Here is a 14,271-nt window from a genome sequence, read left to right on the forward strand (position 1 = left end):
TCTTTTTAAATATGGTGCAAAAAGGTACATATTTGGGCTTTCTTGGGAGCGTAGGTGGTGAGGCTTGTGTCTAAGAGTGCAGTGGACTTGGCTTCATGAAGCCTATCCCTGACTGCACTGTTAGACACAGATGTGAATTTGACTCTTTACAATGATGTTACATGTGTTAACTCAGTGTAGGAAGCATATTGAGTTTGTTTGCATAGAGGAATTGTATTTTGTAAAATTGTGAAGCTTCATGTGAAAGCTTTTGCCTTAGTCTTATCCCTGCTGTGAGGCAGATGGTTGTACATAGGATCTGTGCTGTGTTTCCTAAATGTGATTTCAAAATCGATTTTGAGGAAATGAATGTTTTTTACATATTTGAGTATATTGTGACACAGAGGTTTAAAACGTGACGCATCTAATTACATTTGTCTCTTTTTAAATATGGTGCAAAAAAGTACATGTTTGGGCTTTCCTGGGGAGCGTAGGTGGTGAGGCTTGTGTCTAAGAGTGCAGTGGACTAGACTTCATGAAGCCTATCCCTGACTGCACTGTTAGACACAGGTGTGAATTTGACTCTTTACAATGATGTTACATGTGTTAACTCAGTGTAGGAAGCATATTGAGTTTGTTTGCATAGAGGAATTGTATTTTGTAAAATTGTGAAACTTCATGTGAAAGCTTTTGCCTTAGTCTTATCCCTGCTGTGAGGCAGATGGTTGTACATAGGATCTGTGCTGTGTTTCCTAAATGTGATGTCAAAAACGATTTTGGGGAAATGAATGTTTTTTACATATTTGAGTATATTGTGGCGCAGAGGTTTACGACGTGACGCATCTAATTACATGTCTCACTTTTTAAATATGGTGCAAAAAGGTACATGTTTGGGCTTTCCTGGGGAGCGTAGGTAGTGAAGCTTGTGTCTAAAATTGCAGTGGACTAGGCTTCATGAAGCATAAAAATAGTTTTTACATTTTTTAAAAGGAATAAAGAATGTGTGCATGTTTAATAGAAATACATTTGACTCTTTAGAATGATGTTAGCCGTGTTAACTCAGTGTAGGAAGCATATTGAGTTTGTTTGCATAGAGGAATTGTATTTTGTAAAATTGTGAAGCTTCATGTGCAAGATTTTGCCTCAGTCTTATCCCTGCTGTGAGGCAGATGGTTGTAAATATGATCTGTGCTGTGTTTCCTAAATGTGATGTCAAAAACGATTTTGGGGAAAATAAATGGATTTTACATTTTTGAGTATAATGTGGCGCAAAGGTTTAAAAAATGACGCATACATGCGTCACTTTTTAAATATGGGGAAAAAAGGTACATGTTTGGGCTTTCCTGGGGAGCCTAGGTGGTGAGGATTGTATCTAAGTGTGCAGTGGACTAGGCTTCATGAAGCATATCCCTGTCTGCATTCTTAGACACAGGTGTCAATTTGACTCTTTACAATGATGTTAGCTGTGTTTTAAAACAGTGTAGGAAGCTTATTGAGTTTGTTTGCATAGAGGAATTGTATTTTGTAAAATTGTGAAGCTCCATGAGAAAGTGTTTGCCTCACTCCTATTCCTGTTGTGAGGCAGGTGCAAGATTTTGCCTCAGTCTTATCCCTGCTGTGAGGCAGATGATTGTAAATAGGATCTGTGCTGTGTTTCCTAAATGTAATGTCAAAAACCATTTTGGGGGAAATAAATGGTTTTTACATTTTTGAATATAATGTGGCACAGAGGTTTAAAAAGTGACGCATCTACCTACATGCGTCATTTTTTAAATATGGGGCAAAAAAAGGTACTTGTTTGGGCTTTCCTGGGGATCATAGGTGTTGAGGCTTGTGTCTAAGAGTGCAGTGGATTAGGCTTTATGAAGCCTATCTCTGCTGCAATCTTAGACACAGGTGTTTTGAGGCAAAATCTTGCACTTGTCTCACAACAGGAATAAGACTGAGGCAAACGCTTTCTCATGGAGCTTCACAATTTTACAAAATACAATTCCTCTATGTAAACAAACTCAATATGCTTCCTACACTGATTTAAAACACAGGTAACATCATTGTAAAGAGTCAAATTGACACCTGTCTCTAAGAATGCAGACAGGATATGCTTCATGAAGCCTAGTCCACTGCACACTTAGATACAATCCTCACCACCTAGGCTCACCAGGAAAGCCCAAACATGTACCTTTTTTCCCCATATTTAAAAAGTGACGCATGTATGCGTCATTTTTTAAACCTTTGTGCCACTTTATACTTAAAAATGTAAAATACATTTATTTTCCCCAAAATCGTTTTTGATATCAAATTTAGGAAACACAGCACAGATCATATTTACAATCATCTGCCTCACAACAGGGATAAGACTGAGGCAAAATCTTGCACCTGCCTCACAACAGGAATAAGACTGAGGCAAACGCTTTCACATGGAGCTTCACAATTTTACAAAATACAATTCCTCTATGCAAACAAACTCAATATGATTCCTACACTGATTTAAAACACAGCTAACATCACTGTAAAGAGTCAAAATGACACCTGCGTCTAAGAATGCAGACAGGTATATGCTTCATGAAGCCTAGTCCACTGCACTCTTAGACACAAGCTTCACCAACTACGCTCCCCAGGAAAACCCAAACAAGTACCTTTTTGTTCCATATTTAAAAATTGATGCATGTAGGTAGATGATTCACTTTTTAAACCTCTGCGCCACATTATAATCAAAAATGTAAAAACCAATCATTTTCTCCAAAATCGTTTTTGACATCACATTTAGGAAACACAGCACAGATCCTATTTACAATCATCTGCCTCACAGCAGGGATAAGACTGAGGCAAAATCTTGCACGTGCCTCACAACAGGAATAAGACTGAGGCAAACGCTTTCTCATGGAGCTTCACAATTTTATAAAATACAATTTTATATAACTATATAACTCAATATTTTCTTGGGAAGCATAGGTGGTGAAGCCTGTGTATAAGAGTGCAGTGGAGTTAGACATAGGTCTGATCTTCTTTGTAGTTGTGGACAGAGCTGTCTTCCACTATATTTTTCAATACAGTCCTCACCGTTTGTGCACCACTGGAGAATCCTCACCTGATCTGAAACCCTGTATTGATCGTTTGCTTTTTGTCATTGCTTTGTTGTTTGGTAATAGTGGTCTATAATGTGCTACTGTTTTTCATTAACACAGATTGAAATCGTTATTTGAAGAAAAAGCAAAGATGCCCACAAAGGAAAGGACAAAGAAACAACGTAACCGGGAAAAATCAAAAACAGCAACGGAATTACAGCATTCTTCCACAACAGATACTTCAAAAAACAGGAACAAAGCTCTTGGTAAGACAACTAAGTCTTTTTTACGCAACATATGTACATTCAGAAAAAATAATGGACACCATGTAGAAAAAGAAAATGAGAGAGTAAAATTGAAAAGGAAGGAGAGAACTTCAAAGAATCCTAAAACTGAAGCAGGAGAGAATAATATGTATAGGAATAGAAGGCAGAATCAGTTTAGAGACATTCGTAGACGAATGTTTCGCAATAGGGTGGTTTTAAATTTGTTAAAAAACATTAGGAAAGGTAAACAGAGAGCTGCTTTTTATAAGAAAAAGAAAAGTGTAGAGAAGATTGTTGATCAGGCTTTTGAAGTTAAGAAAAAATTATTTATTTTAATAATCAATAGAATTAGGACACTTAACAAGACAATTGATGTTTTCAAATCAAACAGTAGATGGAAAAGAGTAATTCATCGGACTAATTTTTGTAAAGTTTTTTCTGGAGAATGAATGCACAGTTCAAGTTGTGAGCCATTTTTTAATGAGGAGAGTTACTTCCAGGAGAATGATTTAGTGCATGCAGTTGACACCAGTGGTCGAGCGTATGAAGTGAAAGACAGTTGTCCGATTGAAAAAGAGAAACTTGTGCCTAGAGAACCAGAAGAGGTGTTATCTGATGGAGTTTTAGGGAGACGTACTAAGGGTCCAGTGTACACTTGGAAGTGTAGTAGTATTTGTAGTGTGCGACAGGAATCATTGATTTGTTTTGTAATTTCTTACGTACATATAGTAAGAAAAGTCTAAAGCAGAAAATGAAGTTGTTGCAAGACTTAGATCCTTGCAGAGTGAGAGGAATCACAGGTTTGCAAGGCCATTCACTGGCTTGTCTTTCTAGAAAAGTCTGTCAGAGTGTTTTTAATCATTTTAGGATGTTAGCAGTGCATCATACCAAAATGAGGAAATTAGTGAGAATGTTGTATTATGCAAAAAGTCCAGCACTTAAGCTTAAGCAATTAAACAGTGCTCTTTTGCATGGAACAGAGTTAGATGTGAAGAAGATTTGTGAAGAAATTGAGATTTGTTATTTTCGTGAGCAAGAGGACAGTGTAGAAATTGAGACAGCAATTCAAGGTAATGTGGAAGACAATGTACAGATTTTAAATACAGAAAAGTTTGAGAAGGAAATTACCAGGTTTAAGGTGAAATCAAGTGAAAGGCCGAATTTTACTTGTGTGTGTTGTCGACGGACTCATTATAAGATTCAGACTAGGTTAGTTGATTTATATGCAAAAAGTGAAAAGATGGATAATTATGAGTGGAAAGATTTAGCAACTTATTTGTGGGTGGAGAATTCTTTTGATTTGAGTTCTGATCAGCGTATTTGTAAATATTGTTATGACAAATTAAATCAAAACAGAATGCCTGCTAGAGCTGTTCATAATAATCTGGAGTTGATAGACATTCCCCGTGAATTGATAGATTTAAATACATATGAGTCTATTTTGATTCAATGTGTCCATCCTTTTCAGGCAATTGTTCGCATGGAGCCTAAGATAGGGAAATTGCCTCCTACAGATTTGCAGAGAGGATTAAAGGGAAGAGTTGTTTATTTGCCCCTAGATTTGAAAAAAAATATTGATACAATTGGTATAGAAAAAGTAGAAGAGGAACCTTTAGTTATTCTAGTTAATGGGGTTCCAACAAAGAGTAAAAAAATCTGGCAAGATTTAGTGGATGTTAGGAAAGTCAAAAAGGCAACGATGTATTTAGTCAAAAACAATGAGTACTACAAAGATGTATGTGTTGCAGCAGAGGAAACAGCTACAGATGAAGACAGTGATTGTTCAGGCGGCCAAATTGAAAAAGTTGATGTGTCTAGAAGTGAAGAAATATATGAACATTATACTGTTCATCCTTTACATTCCAAAGAAGTAATGGGGAATGCAATTGACTTGTTTCAAATGAAAACAGCAAAAGGAAGTCCCATTAGTGTATGGGAAGAAAGTTTGGAAGCTCGTTGTTTTCCACAGCTATTTCCAACAGGTCGAGGTGGACGATATGATGATCGACCACTTCAAATTCCTGCATCTGAATATCGAACTGTAAGATTATATGCTGAAGATGCAAGGTTTCGTCAATGCATTCCCTATTTGTTTCATCTACTGTATGAAAGTGACTTGTCTGGGCTTTCTTATGCAGTAAACCATATTCTGAAAAGTGGAGCACATCTACAAAATGTTTCGGCGAGGGACTTTATGGAGAAAGTGAATCTGCAAGATAATATTTTAGAATCTCATCTAATCAATCTCATGGCATGTCAGCGTGGTACAAATGAGTATTGGTACCGTCGCCATGGGGAATTGAAATGTATGCTAAGAAACATACAGCCTGATTCATCAAGCTAATTTGCGCCCGCAATCGCTGCGAAAATGCAATTGCGGGCGCAATGTCGGTAATCGGCATTCATCATTAAATCGCAAACACATAATAGCGAATACGCAATAATATTCGCAGAAACCCGGTAGGAGAGCATTAGCGAATCGGAAAATGCGACAATCCACAGAATTTGCGAAATAAATTGCGGTTTCGCTATACAATCGCAATCGGTATTCATGAAATACCGCAAATAGCGAAAAACCCAAAAATCGCTGTTTGCGCGGCGCAAATTAAGGACAACTCAAAGCAGGTGGTAACCATAAAAGCCATGTAAAAAAAATTCAAATAACAGTTGGTCAATCAGTAACAGGTTCAGGGCTGCCCAATCACACATAAGGACATTCAGCAGCTGCATTAGGAGTTCCACAATGCCAGGAATGTACATGGTCGTGAGGCGCCGAAGGCTACAGCGAGCAGCACGGAGGAGAGGCCAGATCCAGGAGAGGATATTCTGCCAGCGGGTGACCTTGCTGGGGCAAACAAGAGAGCAGATATATGCTAAATACAGGCTAAATGGGGAAATGATAATCCAGCTCATACACGACCTTGACCCCCTGATGCAGCACCCAACAAGGCGTACCAATGCGGTGCCTACACATGTGCAGGTATTGTGTAGCCTGCACCTCCTGGCCTCTGGGAGCTTCCAGGGGATAGTAGCGGCTGCTGGGGGGATATCCCAGCCCACCATGTCACGCTGCCTCAAGACTTTTGTTGACGCAATGCTGACCCAGCTACACCGATACATAAAATTTCCCACCAGTCAACAGGAATTGCACTTGACCAAGCTACAATTCTACAATGTAGCACATTTTCCTCATGTACTCGGATGCATAGACTGCACCCACGTCGCCATCTGCCCACCAGCTGCCACGGAGTATATGTTCCGCAATCGGAAGTCCTACCACTCCCTCAACATACAGATGGTCTGCAATGCCAAGACTTACATCACTGACATTGTGGCCCAGTACCCAGGGAGTACCCATGACTCCGATATATTCCGGCACAGCGGCCTCCACACACGACTGGCCAGGGGAGACTTTGAGGAAGGACATCTACTTGGTAAGTACACTTTGTCGACAATGTCACATTGCTATGAAGTAGCAGCGCAGCACAGGCACTCACCCTCTGCTCCTCTCATTCAGGTGACAGTGGCTATGCCCTCCGTGGTTACCTCCTCACCCCATACCTCAACCCTGCTACACCCCAGCAACGGCGCTACAATGTTGCGCACATTTGGACAAGGAACTGCATAGAAAGGACATTTGGGTTGCTCAAAAGCAGGTTCCGCATACTGCACAAGACAGGTGGGGCCATGTATTACAGTCCTGCAATGTGCTGCCGCATTGTGGCTGTCTGCGCAATACTGCATAACATTGCAACCAAGCGCCGGATACCAGTCGACATATCTGGCAGTGAATCTGAAGGGGACGACCGGCCACCTGCTCATGCGCGCCTTGCACACGGGGAAAATCCTGCTGAAGGCCACAGACGTCGCAACCACATCACACTGAACAGTTTCTGATGCACCCTCCACCCTCACCCCACAAATCACAAATGCATGCAAAAATCAATAATGACACTACGCCAATGTGTGCTGTTAAAATAAATATATTTGTTTCATTCACAATAATGGTAAAACTATTAATGTTGACTTTGCTAACAGTATTTCAGCATACTGCTGTGCGAAAGGACAGGGCAGGCTTATACTCAGCCTGTGCCTGTAAGAGTCATAGAAAGTCATGTGCGCCTCCTGTGCGTACCACCCAAACGCCTCTGTGGCTCATCCTCATCCATGGCACGTGCAGCTGCTGTGGGCCTGGTGCTGCGCCTGAGTGTCCCTACGTGTGAGGCAGAGTGGCTGCTCAAACTAGATGTCCCCTCACTGGCATCATCACCCCCAACAGTGGCAGGTAGATCAGGACGGTGTAGTGCTGTCACGGCACTGGTCAGGTGCTCAAGGACCCTGGCCACATCCTCGCAGCACTGGATGAGCTGCTGCTGCGCAAGGGACCGCCGCGACAACTGTGATGTGGCATTGCTAATTATATAATTGGACCTGGTGTAGGCGGTCAGCCTGGTCAATAGCTGCCGTTGGCGGCGGCGTGCTGCGTTGCGCTGCGATGTATTTGCAGCAGTGCTGGCCTCCATGGATGTAGTCATGCGGGCCATACCCTCACCCACACCTGCCATGGCTGCAGTCATGCTGGCCATTCCCTCACCCACACCTTCCATGGCTTCCGTCATGCGGTCCATCCGGTCCCCCACTCCGGCAACATTGCGCCCAATGTTGTAGAGCTGTAGCTGTATGGCACCTTGCTGCCGTGCTTGCAGCTGATGGATACGGAGCATGCGTCTTTCCACGCTCACTCTCAGCAGCGCCGGTCCACTCCCCCTGCTGCAGCTAGGTGCATTGGTCTGCAGGCGAGGCATGCCACGCCTGCTCTGCTGGCCTGACACAGTGGGTGGCCGCTGTGTTGGCGCTGTCGCAGGCCCTGATGTAGTAGCACCAGCTGCTGGTGGTGTCACGGCAGGCGTTGTTGGTGCGCCAGATGCAGGAGGCACCCTGGTGGTGGATCTGGCTGCGGTAGTATTTGCTGGGGCAGGGGCTGGTGGCACCCTGGTGGTGGATCTGGCTGTCGTAGTATTTGCTGGGGCAGGGGCTGGTGGCACCCTGGTGGTGGATCTGGCTGCCGTAGTATTTGCTGGGCAGGGGCTGGTGGCACACTGGTGGTGGATCTGGCTGACGTAGTATTTGCTGGGGCAGGGGCTGGTGGCACACTGGTGGTGGATCTGGCTGCCGTAGTATTTGCTGGGGCAGGGGCTGGTGGCACACTGGTGGTGGATCTGGCTGCCGTAGTATTTGCTGCGCCAGACGCAGGAGGCACACTGGTGGTGGATCTGGCTGCGGGAGTAGTTGCTGGGGCAGGGGCTGGTGGCTGTGTATGTGGCGGCACCTCCTCCTCCTCATCCGGTGCCTCCTCATCTATTTGCAGCCTCTCGCTGTCGCTGCTGTCTGCACCACCTGTGAGGGGAAGTGGACGTTCATTAGTTGCATGTATCTGTCACACGTGCAGTTGCTACATGCATGCTGGGTGACATTCCCTGACTGGCTATGGCTTTGCGTACTTTGGAACCTGTCTGGCTGCATTGTGGTAAATCTACATTGTGGCCACACTACATGTCCCACAATGCTTCAGTGCATTACCTGATGTGGAATGATGGCATGACTATGGAACAATATGGGAGGCTAATTGGTCATGGACATTCATAGGGGACAGGGTCGCAGTCGCATGCCACTTACCTCGGGTGTCTTGGGTGGTGCGGGATGAGTCCATACGAGTCACTCCGATGACCGCCTCTGTCTCCAGGATGTTCTCTACCTGGTCCTCCATGGGGGTGTTTGGAGGGACTGTAGGTTCTCCCCCTCCTGTGCCCGATGATTCTCCAAGGCGCTCTGCCACCCTCTCTTTGGCACGACCTCGGAGGTCGTACCAGTGTTTTTTAAGTTCGTCCAGTGACCTGTCGGCCACACCCACGGAGTTCACCGTCGACACTATACCCTGCCAGATCCTGCGTTTTTCCTGTTCTGCCACCCTCCTGGAGTCCTTCCCAAACAGTTTGGAGTGGTTGGCCACCACCCCTTCAATTAAATTCTCCAGCTCCTGCTCGGAGAATTTCAGCTTTCTCTTCCGCCCTGTGGTGTTGCTGGGCCCAGGAACTGGCTCCTCTGACATTGCTGCACTGTACTTGCTCAGTACTTTCCTGACAGATTTGCTGGAGCTCTTCCAGTTGCTGACTCGAGGTCTGCCTCACTGTGGTGAATGGGGGTGGGCCCTGGCTGCTTCTTGGTTGTGATGTCATCGCTGTGCTCGACATGCGACTTCCCGTTTTCCCGATCTCGCGCTATTTTAGGTCCCGCTATTGACGATCTCGCTATTAGAGAATTCGCAATTCCGACACGGATGTTGCTGGAAATAGCGATTTATATGCGATTTTCGGAAGTCGCAACCGGTATTTGCGGCCGCGTGCGATTCGCTTTATTTTCTCTAAATTATTCATGAATACCGTTTTGCGTGTCCTTTATAGCGAGTCGCTATAATTCGCTATTAGGGCCACGCAAACCGTCCCGTTGATGAATCAGGCTGTTAGGAACTCCTACATGGTTCCTCACTCTTAGCTGTGCCGAGTATGCATGGGAGGACTTACTTCAATTTCTACGAGAGGCCAATGCTAATATACAAAATATAGAATTCAAAACACCTGGAGAACTGTGCTCTTTGGATCCAGTGAATGTATGCAGATATTTTAATCATAGATTTGAAGCTATGATGTCTTTTATTACCAACAAAAGAAATCGTCCCCTTGGAGAGGTTTTGGATTTCTTTTGGAGAAAGGAGTATCAAGCGAGAGGTGCTCCTCACATACAAATGTTGTTGTGGATTAAAGATGCACCCAAATTTGGAACAGATTTGGATGAGACAGTGATGAGTTTCATTGAAGAGTATTCAACATGTGCTGTTCCGAAAACTACGGAAGAAAACAGTTTAAGGCAACAAGTTTTACGCTTTCAATCCCATCGTTGTGGAAAGTACTGTCGTCGAAAATTCAGAAACAAGGACAAGTTCTACACAAAATATCGTTTCAGCTTTCCACGACCAGTGATTTCTAAAGGAAGAGTAAATAATTTGATGTCTTCTCTGCGACATACGGTGACGACGAAATCACCCAAAAATACATACAATTTAAAAAGAGACGAAGAGTCCAAGTACATCAACGACTACAACCCAGTGATTTTGTCCATGTGGAATGCTAACATGGATATTCAATTCGTTGCTGACAACTCTATTGCTGTGGCTCGATATGTGACGTCTTACATCACAAAAAAAGAAAAGACAGAACTAAAGGAAATGTGGGAGGACATTTCACATGAAAAGAGTCTAAGCAAGAAATTATACAGTTACAGTCTGAAGATGTTGTGGCATCGAGAAATTGGAGCGTATGAATGTTCTGATCGATTGTCGTCAGCAAGTCTCTATGCCAAATCTAGAACCATCATTTGGGTGAGTCTAGGTCTTGCTGCAACACGAAATCGAGTTTTGAAATCTGTACAAGAGATAGAGTATTTGGCGGAGAAAGAACCAGAAAGTACAGATATTTTGAAGACAAACATGTTGGATACATACTATCCAAATAGAAGTCATCACCTTGAGAACGCTTGTCTCTATGAAGTTCTGCAGAGATATATTTATAAAAGGAACATCAGAGAAGATATCAATAATGGAATATATGGAGTCATTGGATGTGAAGGATGTCTAGTGAAACAGAAAAAAGGTCATTTGATTAATCATCGCAAATTGAGTTGTGATAATCCAGATAAAAGAGAATTTTATTATTTGGCTCTTTTGCAACTGTTTAAACCATGGCGTGAAGAAGAGGAACTTCTTGGAGATTTTCTCCATTATGAAGACTCCTTTAATGCAACGAAGGATAACATAGAATGTCCTGTTTTTCCAAATTATCTGCAAATGTTGAATGAAGAAATAGAGCAAGAAGCGACAATTGCTGCAGAGATTGCGAGAGACAGTTCTCAAGGCAGTCAGAGTTCTGCTTCATTGAGTCAGGATCCACTAGGAGGACCAATTTTTCAAAATGAAGCTGCTACTGCCATGGATGAGGTGGAAAGAGCTATGGAACAAGGTCAAGATGATGAAGTTAACTTAGAAGATTTGGCGAAACAACTAAACCTTGAGCAGAAACAGATATATGATGAAGTCACAGAACAGATTGAACATGGATTCAGTCATGAGAAAAAAGAGTGCTCATGTACATCATTTAAGCCTGTCCAACTGTACGTGAGTGGAGAAGCGGGAACTGGAAAAAGTTTTCTGATTAAAGCCATTGCAACTTATCTGCAGAAAAGGACTGAATCACAGCTGTCTTGTGTTGTTACTGCTCCAACTGGGCTGGCAGCACATAACATTAAAGGGATTACTTTACATCGTTTACTGATGCTGCCAGTGGAGCATGATAACAAATTGGAGTATCACAAGCTATCAGGAGATGCGTGTTCCGAAGTTTCGAGAGTCCTGAAGAAAATGAAACTTCTTATCATTGATGAAGTAAGCATGGTGTCAAATATCATGCTTCCTTTTGTGCATTTGAGAATGCAAGAAATTCTTAGAACAGACTATGATGTCTTATTTGGTGGAAAACATATTATTGTTTTTGGAGATCTTCTGCAGTTGACTCCAGTGAAAGGACAACCTGTGTTCAAAACATGAAGATACCGGGAAGTGCTTAGGGAGCATCGGAAACGTTAATATATGGTTAAACTTTAAATATGCAGAACTGCTTCAAAATATGCGCAGGCAAATGATGAAGATTATAAAAATATTCTACAAGATGTAAGGATCAGAAAAGTAAGTCAGCAAGGGAAAGAAGCTTTACATGCACGATTAATTTAAAATTTGTACCCAAATTAAAACATTCTTCCAGAGAACATATTTAAGAAAATTAACGAGAAGAAATCTGGCATATGTTTGTTGCCAACTCTGAAAGAATGTTCCATGTTCAACAACAAAATGTTACGGTTAGAAAATGAAGAGATAGTGAAACTGGAAGCTATTGATAAAATAGAGCATATGGGAGCAACAATTATTTTGTCTGAAAATTTGAAATCAAAATTGGATTCATTAGAGAAGACTATATCTAAAACTGCTGGTTTTGAAAAGACTCTGAATGTGTGTTTGAATTGTCGTGTCATTTTAAGAAGGAATTTAAATGTTGAAAGAGGTCTAGTAAATGGAGCAATGGGTTATGTTGTTGGTTTTATGAATTACAAAAATAGAGTTGGAATTGAAATTTTAAAAATTAAATTTGATGACATTGATGAAATAGAACAAATTTGTCGTTGTTCAGCTAGATTTTTGCTCGTGAAAGACTTATATGTTCGCCGAAAACAGTTTCCTATTTGTTTGGCATATGCAGTAACAATTCATAAGTCTCAAGGTTTAAGTGTAGATAGCGCTTTGGTGAACATTGGAATTTCTGTGTTTAAAGAGGGTATGGCATATGTGGCATTATCATGAGTCAGGATTGTACTTGATTGAGTGTGATGAAACAAAGATTTGTGCAGATTTAGATTGTGTAAAAGAATGCAATAGGTTAAGAAGAGAGTATGCTCCACATTTGCCTCAATATCCTCTGATTGAAAAACATGTGGTAGGCCGAAAAAGAAGAAATGAGAGTAATTGCAGTGAGGTATCAGCAAAAAGGCATAAAGTAGATAAAATTGTAATTGTAAAGAGAAACAAAAAGGATTCTGTTGAAGATGTTGTTGGATTTCAGTTTGAAAACAGTTCTGGTGTCAAATGCTATGCTAATGTAGTAGTTAATGTTGTTTTTTTTCTTCAAAATTTACAAAGACAGATTGTTGAAAATCGGGAACAAACATTGTGCTGTTTATTGAATTCTGTGTTAGAGAAATGTAGTAGTGATAGAGCTAAAATAGAAAGTGTTTCAGAAATTAGAAATCTTCTAGATATATGTTCAGGTCAAAATCAATTTTCACAGAATATTCATCAGGATTGTCAGGAATTTTTAATGTATAAGTTTGATGTATTACAAGATGAAGGAGTAGATATAAAAAATCTATTTGGCCTTTCTTATCAATGGCAACATGACTGTGATAACTGTGCTTCATCAAGTACTACTAGAATAGACTCTGAAAGATTTATATATTTAACTTTACCAGACTGCAAATCAGTGTCTTTCAATAATCTAGTTAAAGCAGCGGATCACAATATGGTGTGTACCCAATGTAAGTCTGCAATGCTGTCCACATTATTTCTACAAAATTATGCTCACTATGTTATTTTAATGTTCCAACGATGTAGACCTGATGGAACTAAATTGACAACTTCTATTAAAAATTTCGTGGCTTCTCAGTTATCGATATCAGGAAGAACCTTTGCAACTGTAGCTATTATTTTTCATGACGGTCATTCTACAACATCAGGGCATTACACATGCTATTTAAAAACTTCTAAAGGTTGGACCCAATGTAACGACAATCATTTGACTTTCAAACAACGTTTGCCTTTTGGCTTTATAAATTCATATCTAGTGTTTTTACAGCCAAAATTTAGGTAAAGGTAATTGGCCTATGAAGACGGGAGGAGTACTCATATATACTCAAACATCTGACACTATTTGGCCAAATGGAAAGGTGCAAGAATGAGTAAAGAGTCATGACTGAAAAAAAGGAGTATATTAAAATTTTGAAAATATTTCAGATGTTCTTGGAGCTTTTCTTGTAGAAAGTCGATGAAATGGATTTCTAAGTGAACAGCAAAATACTATGTAACGAGAAAAGGACCTACATGATATACTATTTGGCCTCAAGGAAAAGTAAGTCAATCAAAGATTAGCGTACATTTGTCGTTTGTCAGTATGTAAGTTTTTTTTTAAAACAAAATCTTTTAGATTGTGTTTTTTTTCCCGCTGTCATATGATGAGTAATTTGAACTCACTGCTTTAAGTGAAATTCAATATATTCTGAGAATAGCAAAAATAAACTATGTAACA

The sequence above is a fragment of the Lissotriton helveticus genome, chromosome 1_1 (genome assembly GCF_964261635.1).
Source record: "Lissotriton helveticus chromosome 1_1, aLisHel1.1, whole genome shotgun sequence".
Lineage (NCBI taxonomy): Eukaryota > Metazoa > Chordata > Amphibia > Caudata > Salamandridae > Lissotriton > Lissotriton helveticus.